General features: G+C 35.1%; 1 protein-coding gene across 2 annotated transcripts in view; it reads right to left on the bottom strand.

Annotated features, from left to right (window-relative positions):
- Positions 1–14,132, bottom strand: part of LOC141449597 (alpha-tocopherol transfer protein-like) — an 88,407-nt gene that overhangs the window by 61,459 nt on the left and 12,816 nt on the right. Inside the window, exon 4 of one of the 2 annotated variants that reach the window (XM_074119157.1) lies at positions 4,876–5,063. The exons of the other annotated variant lie outside the window; for it this stretch is intronic. The gene's annotated coding sequence lies outside the window, so the exon portion shown is untranslated. The remainder of the gene's footprint in view (positions 1–4,875; positions 5,064–14,132) is intronic. 2 annotated transcript variants of the gene reach the window in all.

Raw genomic sequence — 14,132 nt, 5'->3', positions numbered from 1 at the left:
ACAAATTGTATCGATTTGTTAAATCGATACTTGTAAAAACAAATTATTTTATATTATTAATTTTTTATTTTATATTATTAATTTTTTTGAGTAATTAAAATATTTACAATTAAATATTTAGTCATTTTATAAATTACAGTTGATGTATTACAGATGAAAATTCCAGTACAATACAATAACTAACGTAAGGCAAATTATATGTCACACAGAATATGTAGTCAACTTTTCAGACCAAGGATGAACCCCTAAAGTACGAGTAGTTTGAATCGCGTTTCATTGATGTTGAATGTTAGAGCAATTAATCATATGTTTAAGACTGTAAGCAAGCTTTCTAACAATAATAATAATAATAATAATGATAATAATTAGTCATTAAGAGTCTGTTGACCTTGATTTTACTGCGAAATTAACAATGATCAGCTAATTATATTTGCCACCTTAGATAATTACCGAAGGCAACTGGACAACATAACAAATAAATTATAATGAAACATTTTATCATTATAAACATAAAAATACGTTTATAATGACACGATGGATTTGTAATTAATTAACAAAATAATAATAATAATTTATGGAAATAGCTGTTGCGTACATCACTTCCGATCTATATACTAACCCAATAAACAAACTAAATACAAACAAAACAAAAACAATAAATGATTAACCTAGAAATTAAATCCGGCGAAACAGCCTGTGATGAAAATGCCTTTGCAGGCAATGAATTTTGCCTATAGTAGGCTGATCTTTTCAAGCTATTTCTAACATAACCTCGGTTAATATTCAGTTCTTTTGTTTAAATATTTGTTTTAATGATTTAAGGCGCATCAACATCTGAGGTTATTGGGTGTACGGAGCTTTCTTCAACGCACTGCCGGCCTCCGGACAGTGTTCTCTCGATTCAGGCAATACTGTCCATCAAGGACAGTAAAGTCGTAGGAATCTCCTAAGAAGAGAAAATTTAAGGGCCAGCAGCTGGATTCGAACCCTGGATCTTCGCGTGGGAATCGAATACGCTAACCGTACAGCTAATCTCTTCCCTTTAGGACAAATAAATACAAAATCAATTCTATAAATGGGTTGTTACCGACAATAAGCAGGCTGAGAGCGAACCCCGCGGTGTTCCGATCGTATCTACACAGGATCAACAAAAGGTCCTCTCCTCTTTGCGTAGATTGCAATGAGGAGGAGGATTTCAAGCATGTAATAATGATATGTCCACGTTATGTGGTAGAAAGGAAACGAATGTTTGACGATATATACAGGTATTTAGATGCACCATTTCGCTACGAAGACATAATATTCTCCACCAACATCTATGTGCTTAAATCTGTAGCAGAGCTAGCAATGAAATATGAATGTATTTAAAAGTTATAGCCGATTAGAATGAATGGAAGAAAATGATTAGAGAAGGATTACGTGATTTTAATTTCGGTTAAGCTATAAGGATGGCAGGAATATAGAGTACTGATCCATCCATTAGTTGTAGTTTATGTAAATAGTTGTATATAGTAGAGGGATGGATGGGATGAATGAGAATAACAGGACTCGGCTTGCCAGTGAAATTACTTATTTAGTTAAAAAATTTCATTTATTTATCTATGTAGTCCGCATTTAGTGTATCTCGCTTTGTCCATCGTTATTTTAATAAATACATTTTTATAAAGCAATTGAATAGCTCAGGTTTTGCATAGGGCTCTCTCGCGGAGATACTAAGTTCGTGTCTTACTACCCCTTAAATTTAAAACATAAGTGAACATACGAGTGTTTCCATCATTTCAATTTTTAGATAAACATGCTTTACAAAAAAAAAAGAAAAAAAAAAAGCTTTGAGAATATCAGCGAAGCCAATTGAGATTAAAAACAAAATCAAAATAATACACTCTGAGGCAAATTCGTCCAGTCACTTTAGGTATAATCTTAAGTATCTATCGCTATCATATCTACTTAAAGATTAGCAGAGATAGTAGATTTGGGCGAACTTCATCCATTTCTCGCACTCTATCTTATCTATTGACCACTTCTCGTCGAAATAACTTCGAATTTATCAAATTATATTAATTTATTAACAAAAAAGAGAAGAATATATAGTTTTTAGAAGCCTCTTTTCCTAAAGATTTTTATGCCCAATAAATTGTTTGTAAATATTAATAATTCGACAATTTGGACTGAAGTTCGACCAGTTCGATGCAAAACAATTTCTTAGGAACATGAAACTTGAATAAATAAAGGAAATAAAAGATACGCGAGCCTGAACAGGCTTGTTTTTATTTCAAATATCAACAGAGATTTGTAATTCCGAGTGTGAAGAACAGGTATAGGTTTGGAACTGATAGTATATAATAACTAACTTGTCTTCTGGTAAAATATGGAGTTATTTTTATATTATGATTTAAGACTTGTCAACATCTGAGGTTTTTGTCTCCCAGAGCTTTTTTTTTAGTGCACGGCCAGCCTGGGGATAGTGTACTCTCGTTAAAAGTTAAAGTTGTTAAAAGATGGCTTAAATAAGAATATTCGATGAAGCTAACGGTTTTGTAAAATTCTTCGAAATTTCATAAATTTGCTACGATTAAAAATCAATTTTATCACTTGTTCCTCATGTTAGAAAAAGCCACTGAAGTCTGCCGCCATTAACTTATGGTTAATAGGTCTCAAGAGTGGTGGCTTGCCATCACTGGGAAAAGGTTATTCACCGAGGCTGACTGCAGAATTAATCCACCAACAAGGCCGTGGGGCTATAAGGATAATTGTAGAACTATTAACTGGCCACTGCAGACTCAGCAAGCACATGAATCGCATGGGCCTGGCAGATGATAGCTTTTGCAGGTTCTGTCAGGAAGTGGAGGAAACGGCACTGCACGTGTTGTGTCAGTGTGAGGGGCTTGCCTGGCTAAGAATGTTACTTCTCGGGGAGGAAAAAAACCAAGGCCTGTGAGCTTTACCCAAGAGCCGCTCTCCAGCATCAAGAGTCTGATTAAAAGGACAGATCTGGAGCTTTAGAGTGATGGGAGCCACAATAGATCCAAAGGGGTCGCGGTGGCATAGGCCTTGAGGCCACCCTAGTCTAATCTAATCTAATCTAGAAAAAGCCACACGAAAAAGGTGCACGAAATTATTATTTTATGATAAACATTATAATAATAAAAGTCAATAATTCTACCATAAATCACATAAGTAATCAAACAATTAAACAAATTGAATACTAATCTTTATACTGTCCAATCAGCTCACTTGAAGTGGAATGCCTTACTCCTATTTTTTTGCTGCAGTCATCATTTATACCATAATAGTATTGCATTTCTGACCGTGCTTTTTTTTTTTAAATGTAATTCTACCAATTTCATTTCAAATTCAACCTTAATTCCAGAATTACCACCAATTAATGCTAAGAAACAATAAAGATAATTGAAAAAACTACTGTGTGACTCTCATGATTTACTCTTACAACTACTCACAAGGTTGTAACTCACAAAAACTTTATTTAAACACAGAATATTTGTGTTGTGTTTACTCATTGTCAACATTGAGCAGTCAGTATAACCGTACTTTGCACTGTAATGTAACTACAGAGAAGTCTATCACAACCATCACCGAAAACCTCCCTACAATGAATCTTTCTAGAAAAATGATCGAATTAATTATAAATCTATGAGTAAGTAATATATGTACGAAGTTTACACAAAACTCTAGGAGCGAATTTGAAAAATAATAATAATAATAAAATAAAAATAAACTATCTATTGAGCAATGTACTTCCGGAAGATTTTAGACAAATATTTAATGGCCCCTACCAGTACATACAAGAGTACATTTCAGTAACGTGGCACTTCCGAGGTGATCTACTAGTTAAACAGAGGAACTCTTAATCAAAATTTTCTGGAAATAAAGTTATAAATAGTTAAGGATCTAGGATTTAAATAAATAGTGCAGCAGGTTTAAATAAAATCATAGGAGTCATTAAAAAAAATAATCCCAAAATAAAATATTGAAAAATCCATTCATTCATTAAGCAGTACTCCAGTTCGGCCAATTTCTTGAAATTCGGTTATTATTATTACATTGTTGGCAAAACTGTGAAATATACAAAAATATCACTTTGAACCTATACTACCCTCATCCAGAAGTGCCCTAATTTGAATTTTTATAAAAAAAAAAAAAAAAAAAAAAAAAACTAAATGAAAGTGGTAGAACTACACATAAATAATTGGTACGCCAAAATAGTTTTAATTTTGGTGTTATCGAAATGAAATACTGAATTGCAACTTCCAAAGATTTTTCTTTCGTTTTTGAGTATGGGCGTAGGCATCCAAATCAATGAATATGTTAAAAACTTGTTTTTCGAAATCAGTGGATATTTCCTATAAATTTCCAAAAAAATTGAAAATTTGCAAGATTACAATAACTTTCCTTACTAGTAAATAAAGTATGAGTTAATTAAAGCAAAAATTATAAAAGCTATTTAAAAGTTAAGTTCACATGTTTGATTAATTTTAAATTTTAAGTGAATTGTTTGCGGTTGTTTAATTTGTTTACTAATAGTTTTATTACTTATATTTGTATTCATTAAAATTATGTGGCGATAGTTTATAATTGAAATTAATTGAAAAAAAACATGAGTTAATGAACAACAATGAAAAATATTGATAAAAAGAAGACCAATGGATTTTTAACTTCGTTCTTTTTACATGAACGTTTCGACCCAAACAAATAATCTCAACAATAACGTCATCAACAACGCTCAAATTAACATCTTAACCCAATAAGGGCTGTCAGTTAGTGCTACAGTTACCAGATAAAAGGAAAAAAACTAAAAAGATCGTGGAAAAAAAAATTTTAGATTAATACAAGTATAAAAATTGTATTTAATCTAACCTGTTGTCAGCGGCAGTTCCTGGCGATTACTGACGACTATACCGTTTGAAAGGCACCAACAGGTAGGTACAACTAGCTAGAAATTCCCCTACCACTTTTTGTTTATTTTTATTTTGTAAGCTATAGGTATAATTAGGTGTTTCTTTCGCGGTAACCTCCGTAGTTTTGAAATCAGTGATTCGGTTGAACTAAAAAGAAAAAAAAAGTAAAAATAAGAAACTATCCAATTGTATTATTACATTATGACAAGAAAAGAAATAATTTCATGCCTTTAGCAGACTGATTACATGTACTAGTATAGTATGTACTTCTACAATAACAACTGCCTCCACATACTACGTATAAACAAATGTAAATGTGGCGATTAGCCATCTTATTATAATATAATTTGAGAAAAAAGTAAAAAATAAATTTTTCCATTTTGTAATTTAGTGGAAATAATTTTTTTTAAGAGGGTAGGGGCTCAACGGTTAACCCAATTCTGGATCCCAACGCGGACACCTCGGGTTCGAATCCAGCTGTTGTCCTCAAGATTTCTCTCTTCGAAGAAGCTTTTCACAGCTCACTGTCTAGTGATGAACAGTTTTATCTGTAACGAGAGAGGTCTGGCCGGTAGTGCATTGGAAAAAGGCCCTCGGCGCCAAGCCAAAGACATCAAGATGTTAACGCGCCTTAAAATTTTAAATAAAAACAAAATAGTTACAACAGTAATTATTGTTAATTGAACGATAGAACATGTTGGGAAAAGATCCTAACACCAATAATTTTGGCGCCACGGTAGCCGAGCGGTTAGAGGTGAAACCTGTGAAGCTTAGGCCTTGGATTTTACTTAATGGTTAATAAAAGAAATTTACAGCTTAGGCCTTGGATTTTACTTAATGGTTAATAAAAGAAATTTACAGTAAAGTATATTTGCTAGTCTCCTCCGTCCACGATACCTAATTGGTAGTTAGACGTAAAGCCTGCCTGAAAAAATAGGCAATTATTACTACTACTACTAATTATAATATTATCCATGCTGGAAATGGTTCTGCAGATAGAAGCATAGGATAATAGCCAGTGCCATCCAGCTAGAGTGGCTCTAGATCAAGAAGGAAACTAGATTTAGGGCGCTAATGACCGTCGTAGTCGTTGCGCCCGCCAAAAAAATATTAGAAAGTAGTGCGGCGTTCACTCCAGATTTTAAAAATTCCTAATCCATAATTGTTGTAGGCCTTTTAATGGTTAGTTCTCGCGTATATATAGTTTTTCTTGATTTCTCAAAAGCAGTTCTTTTTTGCTTGAAATGGAAAGCCCAGGAATATTTTCCTCTTATTTGACAGAAATTCAAAAACATTGGCTTAGGGCTAATTGGACGTAGTCATCGCAAGCCTTTTACCAAGTATACTTACCATAACTTTATTTTGAAACTCGAGTAAATTTATTCTCATGTAAGTCAATGATAGGAGAGTTTGAATGGAGGTAATGCACTGATATGTTCATTAGAATAAAAGTCCTTGGTTACGCAGACGACAAAGTGCTCCTTGCTTCGTATCCTAAGTCATTGTAATTAATGATTAAGTCATTAAATGAGTGTGTCACTCTATAGAACTTGAAAACGAACAAAATGATAATTATCTTTTCAAAAATGGAGGTAAGATTGCAAAAAATGATAAATGGTATTGTCAAGGAAAAAGTACAGAAATTGTAAACGAATTTTAATGTTTAGGATTAATAATTACCTCTAAATTAAATGTAGCTGAATGTGTAAAAGATAAATTGCCTAAAGCAAAGTTAGGACACAACACTAATTTAAAGAAAATGGTAGAATTAATTTTAGATTTCTGAAAATGCTGTTTTTGTTCATTTTCAGCAACTTTTTTCTCAAAATCTATTATACAACTGTCCTACCGGACAGTTTTTAATTCAGGTTTTGGGAGGCCAGTAATATGATGTTATTGAAAAGTTGTTACACTTTAAAAACAAAAAAAAATTATTTAGTTTACTACATCATATTTACTTACAAAGAATGTGATTTTTTTTTATTTCCATTCCATATGCTAAGCAATAAATATTCATTTCTGTTAAAACTCTGGAAACCTCTCTCTACTAGCATAAAGATATTGCAAAATTAGCAAGTAATCATAAAATTAATGCCGACATTGGGCTCGAAAAATTAATAAGTATTATGGGTAACTGGGTTCGATTCCCTGTCTAGACCTTGGATTTTATTTAATGGTTATTATGACAATTTATTAGTTAAGTATGTTTGCTAGTAGCCTTCGTCCACGATACCTAATTAGGTAGTTAGACGTAACGCCAACCTGTAAAAATAGGCATTACTTAATATCAAAATTAATTTTAGAACATTTGCATGTTTGGAATGATATTTTTGCCCAGATCTTAAAAAATGTTAAGGAGGATTATATTAATTCGTTTTCCTTTAAATTAATGATTTTGAAAATAAGAATTTATTGATCTTGATCATTTTAGCACAGATCAGTTCTGTGCTAACCTTTCATTCAACCTCCACATGAACTCCATAGTCACAAAGGCAAATAAAATGCTTGGCTTTATATCTAGATCTACTCGAAACTTTAAAGATGTCAGAACCATAATTATCCTTTACAAAGTAATGGTGCGACCTATTCTTGAGTACTGCTCTGCTTTATGGTCTCCTTATCATAAAACTTACGTCAACAAACTTGAATCACTTCAAAGAAGATTCCTAAGATTGCTCTGGTATCGAGAGACAAAAGCCATGACAGAGGTACCGTACGATGACGTAATGGAATTTACTGGTTTGAGTACTTTACAGTTTCGTAGACAAGCCACAGACTTAAATTTTATTTTCAAAATTCTAAATAATAATATAAACTGCCCTGAACTTTTATCATTGTTAAATTTTCACGTGCCAACAAACGGTACTAGACAAAAACAAGTGTTTTCTAAAGTGTGCCATAGTACTAGTTATCGTAAGTTCAGTTATTTTCCAAGAGTTGCGGATCAAGTTAATCATCTACCCGCTGATATATTTGATTTATTCAACACCAACATAATCGAGTTGAAACATTTGTTAAATAGCTGATTTTGCGGTGATTGGTACTAGGGAAAACTTACCGGTCATTTGTGATATTAAGATTTATTAATTGAGTAAAGTTTCTATTTTTAAAGTATATTTTATAGTACATATTTTGAAGTATTTTTCATCTATTAAGTAAATTATGTGTATATAATATTTCTATTTTATCTTTATTTCTATTCTACGATATATATATGTATAAATGTATGATATATGTATATTCTATAATTATTATATATTGAGTTATTATTAAATGTTATTTTAAATTATATTTCTTTGTAACTGGGTGATTGCCCGTCTTGTAAATAAATAAATAAATAAATAAATTTGCTGTGATTCACTTCTGCAAGTTAAGAGGTGGAAAGCTGTAGAATGCAAGCTAATTTATAAATCAAGATTTTTTTTGCCATTTCATTGTGAAAGAGAAAACAATTGATACTTAAGCGATATAATGTTGAGCGATTCGATTAATCACTTCCTCGCAGTTTGCCATAAATTAAGTGAGCATAGATTAGTATGGTTTGGAAAAGAAATGTTTTCAGAACAAAAAACATAGATGACTTAAGTGATAAACAGTGAGATTCATTATCTGATTATTGTAAAACTGCTTCCAATTAAAAGGACTATAACATTAAAAATTAATTGTTTGTGATGAACAAGTCAAGCATGAACAGGTAACTAAAAAAAATTGTCAAAGTTGGGTGTTTTTCAACGTTACGCTTTTTCGTGCAGTTTTTGACGATCAACCCTTATACAACTGTCCTACTGGACAGTTTTAACATGTCATACTCTACTATTCTCATCTCGGAATATCTTCCTCAGTATTACTTCTCCCCTACATTAAAAAAAAAAAAAAAAAAAATTGTCTAAAGTAAAGTTAGGTCATAACACTAATTTAAAGAAAATAGTAGAATTAATTTTTGATTTCAAAAAATGCCGTTTTTGTTCATTTTCAGCAACTTTTTTCTCAAAATCTATTAGATCTGAGTTGTTGCAAAAAAAAAAAAAAAAAAAAAAAACCAGTTATAAAGGAAGATTTGACCTACGAGGGTCGTTTGAAAAGTCCGTGCAAAAATAAAAACTACTTAATTTTTTGGGGTAAACCTTTTTTATTTTTCAACACAGTCTCCTTTTAGGCTCATACACATCGTCCAACGCTGCTCTAGTTTGTTGATCCCTTCCGAATAATAGTATTTGTCCAAGTCTGAAAAATAGCCATTCGTTTCTGCAATCACCTCCTCGTTTGAATAAAATCTTTTTCCCGCCAGCCATTTCTTCATATTGGGGAACAAATAGTAGTCCGAGGGAGCCAAGTCTGGAGAATAGGGGGGATGTGAAACGAGTTGGAACCCTATTTCCATTAATTTTGCGACCACAACTGCTGAGGTGTGAGCTGGTGCGTTGTCGTGATGGAAAAGGACTTTTTTGTGGGCCTATCGTGGGCGTTTTTCTTGCAGCTCGGTTTTCAAACGGTCCAATAACGATGAATAATATGCACCTGTAATAGTTTTACCCTTTTCCAGATAGTCGATGAGGATTATTCCTTGCGAATCCCAAAAGACAGTCGCCATAATCTTTCCGGCCGAAGGAACGGTCTTCGCCTTTTTTGGCGCAGATTCCCCCTTGGTAACCCATTGTTTAGATTGTTTTTTGGTCTCAGGAGTGTAGTGATGTATCCATGTTTCATCCACAGTGACGAAACGACGCTTAAAGACCTGCGGATTCTTCTGGAACAGCTGCAAACCGTTCTTGCAACACTTCACACGATTTCGTTTTTGGTCAAGCGTGAGCTATCGCGGCACCCATCTTGCGGATAGCTTTGTCATGTCCAAATGTTGATGCAAAATATTATGTACCCGTTCATTCGAGATGCCCACAGCACTAGCAATCTCACGCACCTTCACTCTTCTGTCATCCATCACCATATCATGGATTTTATCAATGATTTCTGGAGTAGTAAGGGCGTCCAGAACGTTCAGCGTCACTTGTGCCCATATGGCCACTCCGAAAATTTTGAAACCACTTATAAACTGTTCTAATCGAAGGTGCAGAGTCACCATAATGTTTATCAAGCTTCTCTTTAGTCTCCTGAGGCGTTTTGCCTTTCATAAAGTAGTGTTTAATCAACACACGAAATTCTTTTTCATCCATTTTTTGAAAATCACTCGACTTTCTCGATTCAAACGAATGCCAAACACAAAGAAATAGACCGATCTGGCTGAAACTTGGTGTGTGTTCTTCCAAGAGATGCTACTAACTAAACATAACCTCGATACGCGCCAGTAGTGCTATCTCTCTGACTTTGCACGGACTTTTCAAACGACCCTCGTATATTGTAAAGAAAATTTGGGAATATTATCTTTTATAGAAAAAAATTGTCAAAGTTGGGTGTAGTTTTTACAACCGCACAATACACTGAAACACAACCTTGCAGAGAAGTTTACCACTGACTATACCAAGAAAACCCAAAGAGAAAGTGGGCTATCCAGTGAATAATAAAGAGATAATTATGGTCGAGAAATTTCTAAAAATAGATTTTATCACTAAATTTAACTTTCTTCCTTTTAACAGAAACAAAAGGTAGAACTGTTCATTATTTTTGGTGTCTGAATCATAGTTTCAGTAGTATGAAAAATTAATGCCAGTTTCAGTTACATTATACATATTCATTGTAATATAATTAATTGGTAATATAATTGTTAACACCCTGTAAATATTTTCCACAGCCCTGAAGATGACCTAGGCCCTAGCTCGAAAGCTCCGGCAGAATAAAGTTTATAATGACTGAAACTGGCATTAATTTTTCATCCTATTGAAAAGGTAGAACCGTACCTTATGTGAAAATGGCACTTTAGTTGAATTTAATGTACTTTAAGTTGAATTTTCCGGGAAAATTTTTTCTAATACAAGGTGTAGAGTTACTAATCTAAGTACCCCCAGTGGTGGGAGATTCAATGTGGTACACTGATGGCTCCAAGATGGAGGAGGGAGTTGGAGCGGGAGTGAACGGGGTGAAGCCGAAATGTAGCTTTTCGGTTAGCCTAGGGAAGCTAGCTACAGTTTTTCAGGCTGAGCTGGCTGCAATTAGGTTCTGTGCTACCGAGATTGAAGGGCGAGGAATTATTAATTCTAAAGTCGTAATTTTCTCGTATAGTCAGGCTGCTCTACGGGCAATTAGTTCCTATCAGGTTAACTCAAAACTGGTTTGGGACTGTCTGGGTGCCCTGAAGGAAATTAGTGACCAAAATAAGGTCTTTCTGGTCTGGGTACCTGGTCATTCAGGACATAAGGGTAACGAAGCGGCAGATTTATTGGCCCGGGAAGGCTCTGCGAGATACTTCGTTGGCCCGGAGCCCTGTTTTGGGGTTCCGAAGTGTATTAAGACTGCGACCATTAACTTATGGGTGCAGAGTAGGTCTCAGGAGTGGTGGTCTGCCACCACTGGACAGAGACAGGCGAAGGAGTTTATTAAAGGCTATTCGCCGAGGCTGACTGCAGAATTAATCCGCCAAGGCCGTGGGGCTATCAGGATGATTGTAGGTCTATTAACTGGCCACTGCAGACTCAGTAAACACATGCATCGCATGGGCCTGGCAGATGATAGCCTTTGTAGGTTCTGTCAGGAAGAGGAGGAAACAGCACTGCACGTGTTGTGCCAGTGTGAGGGGCTTGTTTGGCTAAGGATGTTACTTCTCGGGGAGGAAAAACCAAGGCCTGTGAGCTTTACCCAAGAGTCGCTCTCCAGCATTAAGAGTCTAATTAAAAGGACAGGTCTGGAGGGTGAGCTTTAAAGTTAGGGGAGCCACAATAGACCCAAAGGGGTCGCAGTGGCGTAGGCCCTGAGGCCACCCAAATTTAATCTAGGTTCTACTAATCTAAGTATATTTTAAATCATAGAAGTTTAAATGAAAAACTAGGCGCCGAGTTCAAGGAAACCTTAATATATTGGAAAATCTTTTCAGTGAGGTAGCACCTCTGGTTACCCGATTTTCTTTAATTTTAGTTTCAAATTTAATTCTTATTATTGCTATATAGTTAGCAAGGCAGCACAAAAAAAAAAGTAATCGCACTTAAGTGGGCAAATTTTAGATCTACATAAATGCAATCATTATAACAAGTTGAAAGAAAATGTTTTAATTCTTTTTTGAGTAAATCCCAAAAAACCTGTAGTCAAGTAGTATTTCTGGTTGATACATTCTCTCTTCTAGGGTTTCTCTAAAAATCTTGAGCAGAGTAATATAGTGAGTATATACTGCGTGAGTTGCTCTTCGATGGTGGAATATCTATGGCACCAAAAAGTAGTTAGTTCCAGCTCAACAATATCAAGGTTTTCCTCAGGTATCCTGGCTGGTTTCCAGGGGTTAGAGGATGTTCCAAAAAAAAACTTTTGGGGAGCAACCTTCAGAAGATATGAAGAGGCCATTGTAGAGAGGGGGGAAAGGGCTCTAAGGTGGGGTTATCCTTTGAGTCCGGCTCTTTTTTTTCTTTCTGTAACTTCGCTGGAAATGCTAGATTCCCTTGATTTAAAGAAGCCATCCTTAGAACCTGGATATACGAGGCATGTCCAGAAAGTAAGTGTACTGAGCCTATCAAGGCCGGAGTTCGACATGTTGGCTACACTACCGTGTAGCCTGATTCCTCTCCTCCGCAACGAGACCGGTTGGAGGTCAGTACGTTGAGAACTGTCCACGTGACAATAGGTTTCGTGAAAAATGTCAATCCAATCTTCCGCCAAGTGCGAAATACGCAAGAGTTTTTGAGACGCTACAAACTCCATGGATGATGAATTTCTCCGCTCCATTGTTACTGGAGATGAAACTTGGGTTGCACACTACACACCTGAAACCAAAAGGTAGTCTCAACAGTGGCGCGTCACACCTCTTCACCCTCCGCCAAAAAGTTCAAAACCACAATTTCAGCCAAGAAAATCATGGCATCCGTGTTTTGGGACTGTCAAGGCATAATTTTAATAGATTGTATGCCTCAAGGGGAGACCATCAACTCTGCAAGATACTGTGAGACCCTTAAAAAATTGCGGAGGGCAATTCAGAACAAGAGAAGAGGCATGCTGACAAAGGCTGCACGACAATGCCAGACCACACACGGCCAATGCCACGAAGGAACTGCTCGTCTCGTTTAAATGGGATGTCCTGAACCATCCCGCGCATTCCCCTGACCTAGCACCTTCAGATTACTATCTCTTTACCTCCCTGAAGCTGCACATGGGTGGAAAAAAGGTTTCCAACCGACGAGGTGGTGAAGGGGGAGGTGGAGAAGTGGACGAAGGGGTTGGCGAAGGCATCAAAAAATTAATACCCCGGTTCCCTGCACAGAGAGGAATGGTGGCTATGTCGGAAAATAGCTTACATATGTACTAATTTAATCAGTTTTTGTTCAAATAAACATTTTTGTAACCTACAAAAATTCAGTACACTTACTTTCTGGACCTACCTCAGAGCATTGGGACCGTGAGTTGCTCCTGGGAATAGTTATTCGCTACTATTTATACACTGTTAAATGGCTACCCTGGGAAACATGGAAAGAATATATTAAACCCTGCTATTAGAGAAGAATTTACCCTACCCAGGTAGCTGTGTTTTCAATTTTTTGTGACCTTTCTTGCAGACTATTAATGGAGGACACTAAAAGAGAAGAGATGAGTTGGCACCGGAAAGTGGTACTACCAAATTATTGGCTCCCACTTTACTCTCTGGAACTTTCTCAGAGAATATGGTCATGTAGTTTCAATACCTGGCAGAGTACTAGTTAAGTTGCCTCACCTGGCCCCAATTGAAAGCACATTAGATTTAGTTGGTCGTGATGCAAAATATCCTCTAAAAAAAAAAAAAAAATTTAAATTAAATTAAAAAACCTGCAAGATATACTTAATGTTTCTTAACTTCTTTTTTTTCCAGGAAATAAGTAACATAGATTGTGATAAGTAATGAAAGTGCCAGCAAAAAGTTTATTCAGAAATACATTCTAAAATATTTACAGAAATGACAAGAATTAATGCACCAATGCATCAGAAGTCAAGCGTTTCAATCAAGGTTTAATGCCCTCTTAAAGAATTATCAAATCGTTTAAAAACAACTATTTATTTTATGCACAAATGTTAATTACAAAGGATAGAAAAACGATTTAATATTCAAAGAGTGGAAGACCTTATGGAAAAACTAAATAAATCCATTATTCA

Source organism: Rhodnius prolixus, unplaced genomic scaffold, assembly GCF_049639745.1.
Source record: "Rhodnius prolixus isolate KJV_2025 unplaced genomic scaffold, Rpr scaffold_2, whole genome shotgun sequence".
Classification (NCBI taxonomy): domain Eukaryota; kingdom Metazoa; phylum Arthropoda; class Insecta; order Hemiptera; family Reduviidae; genus Rhodnius; species Rhodnius prolixus.
This window is presented reverse-complemented; position numbering and strand designations above follow the sequence as displayed.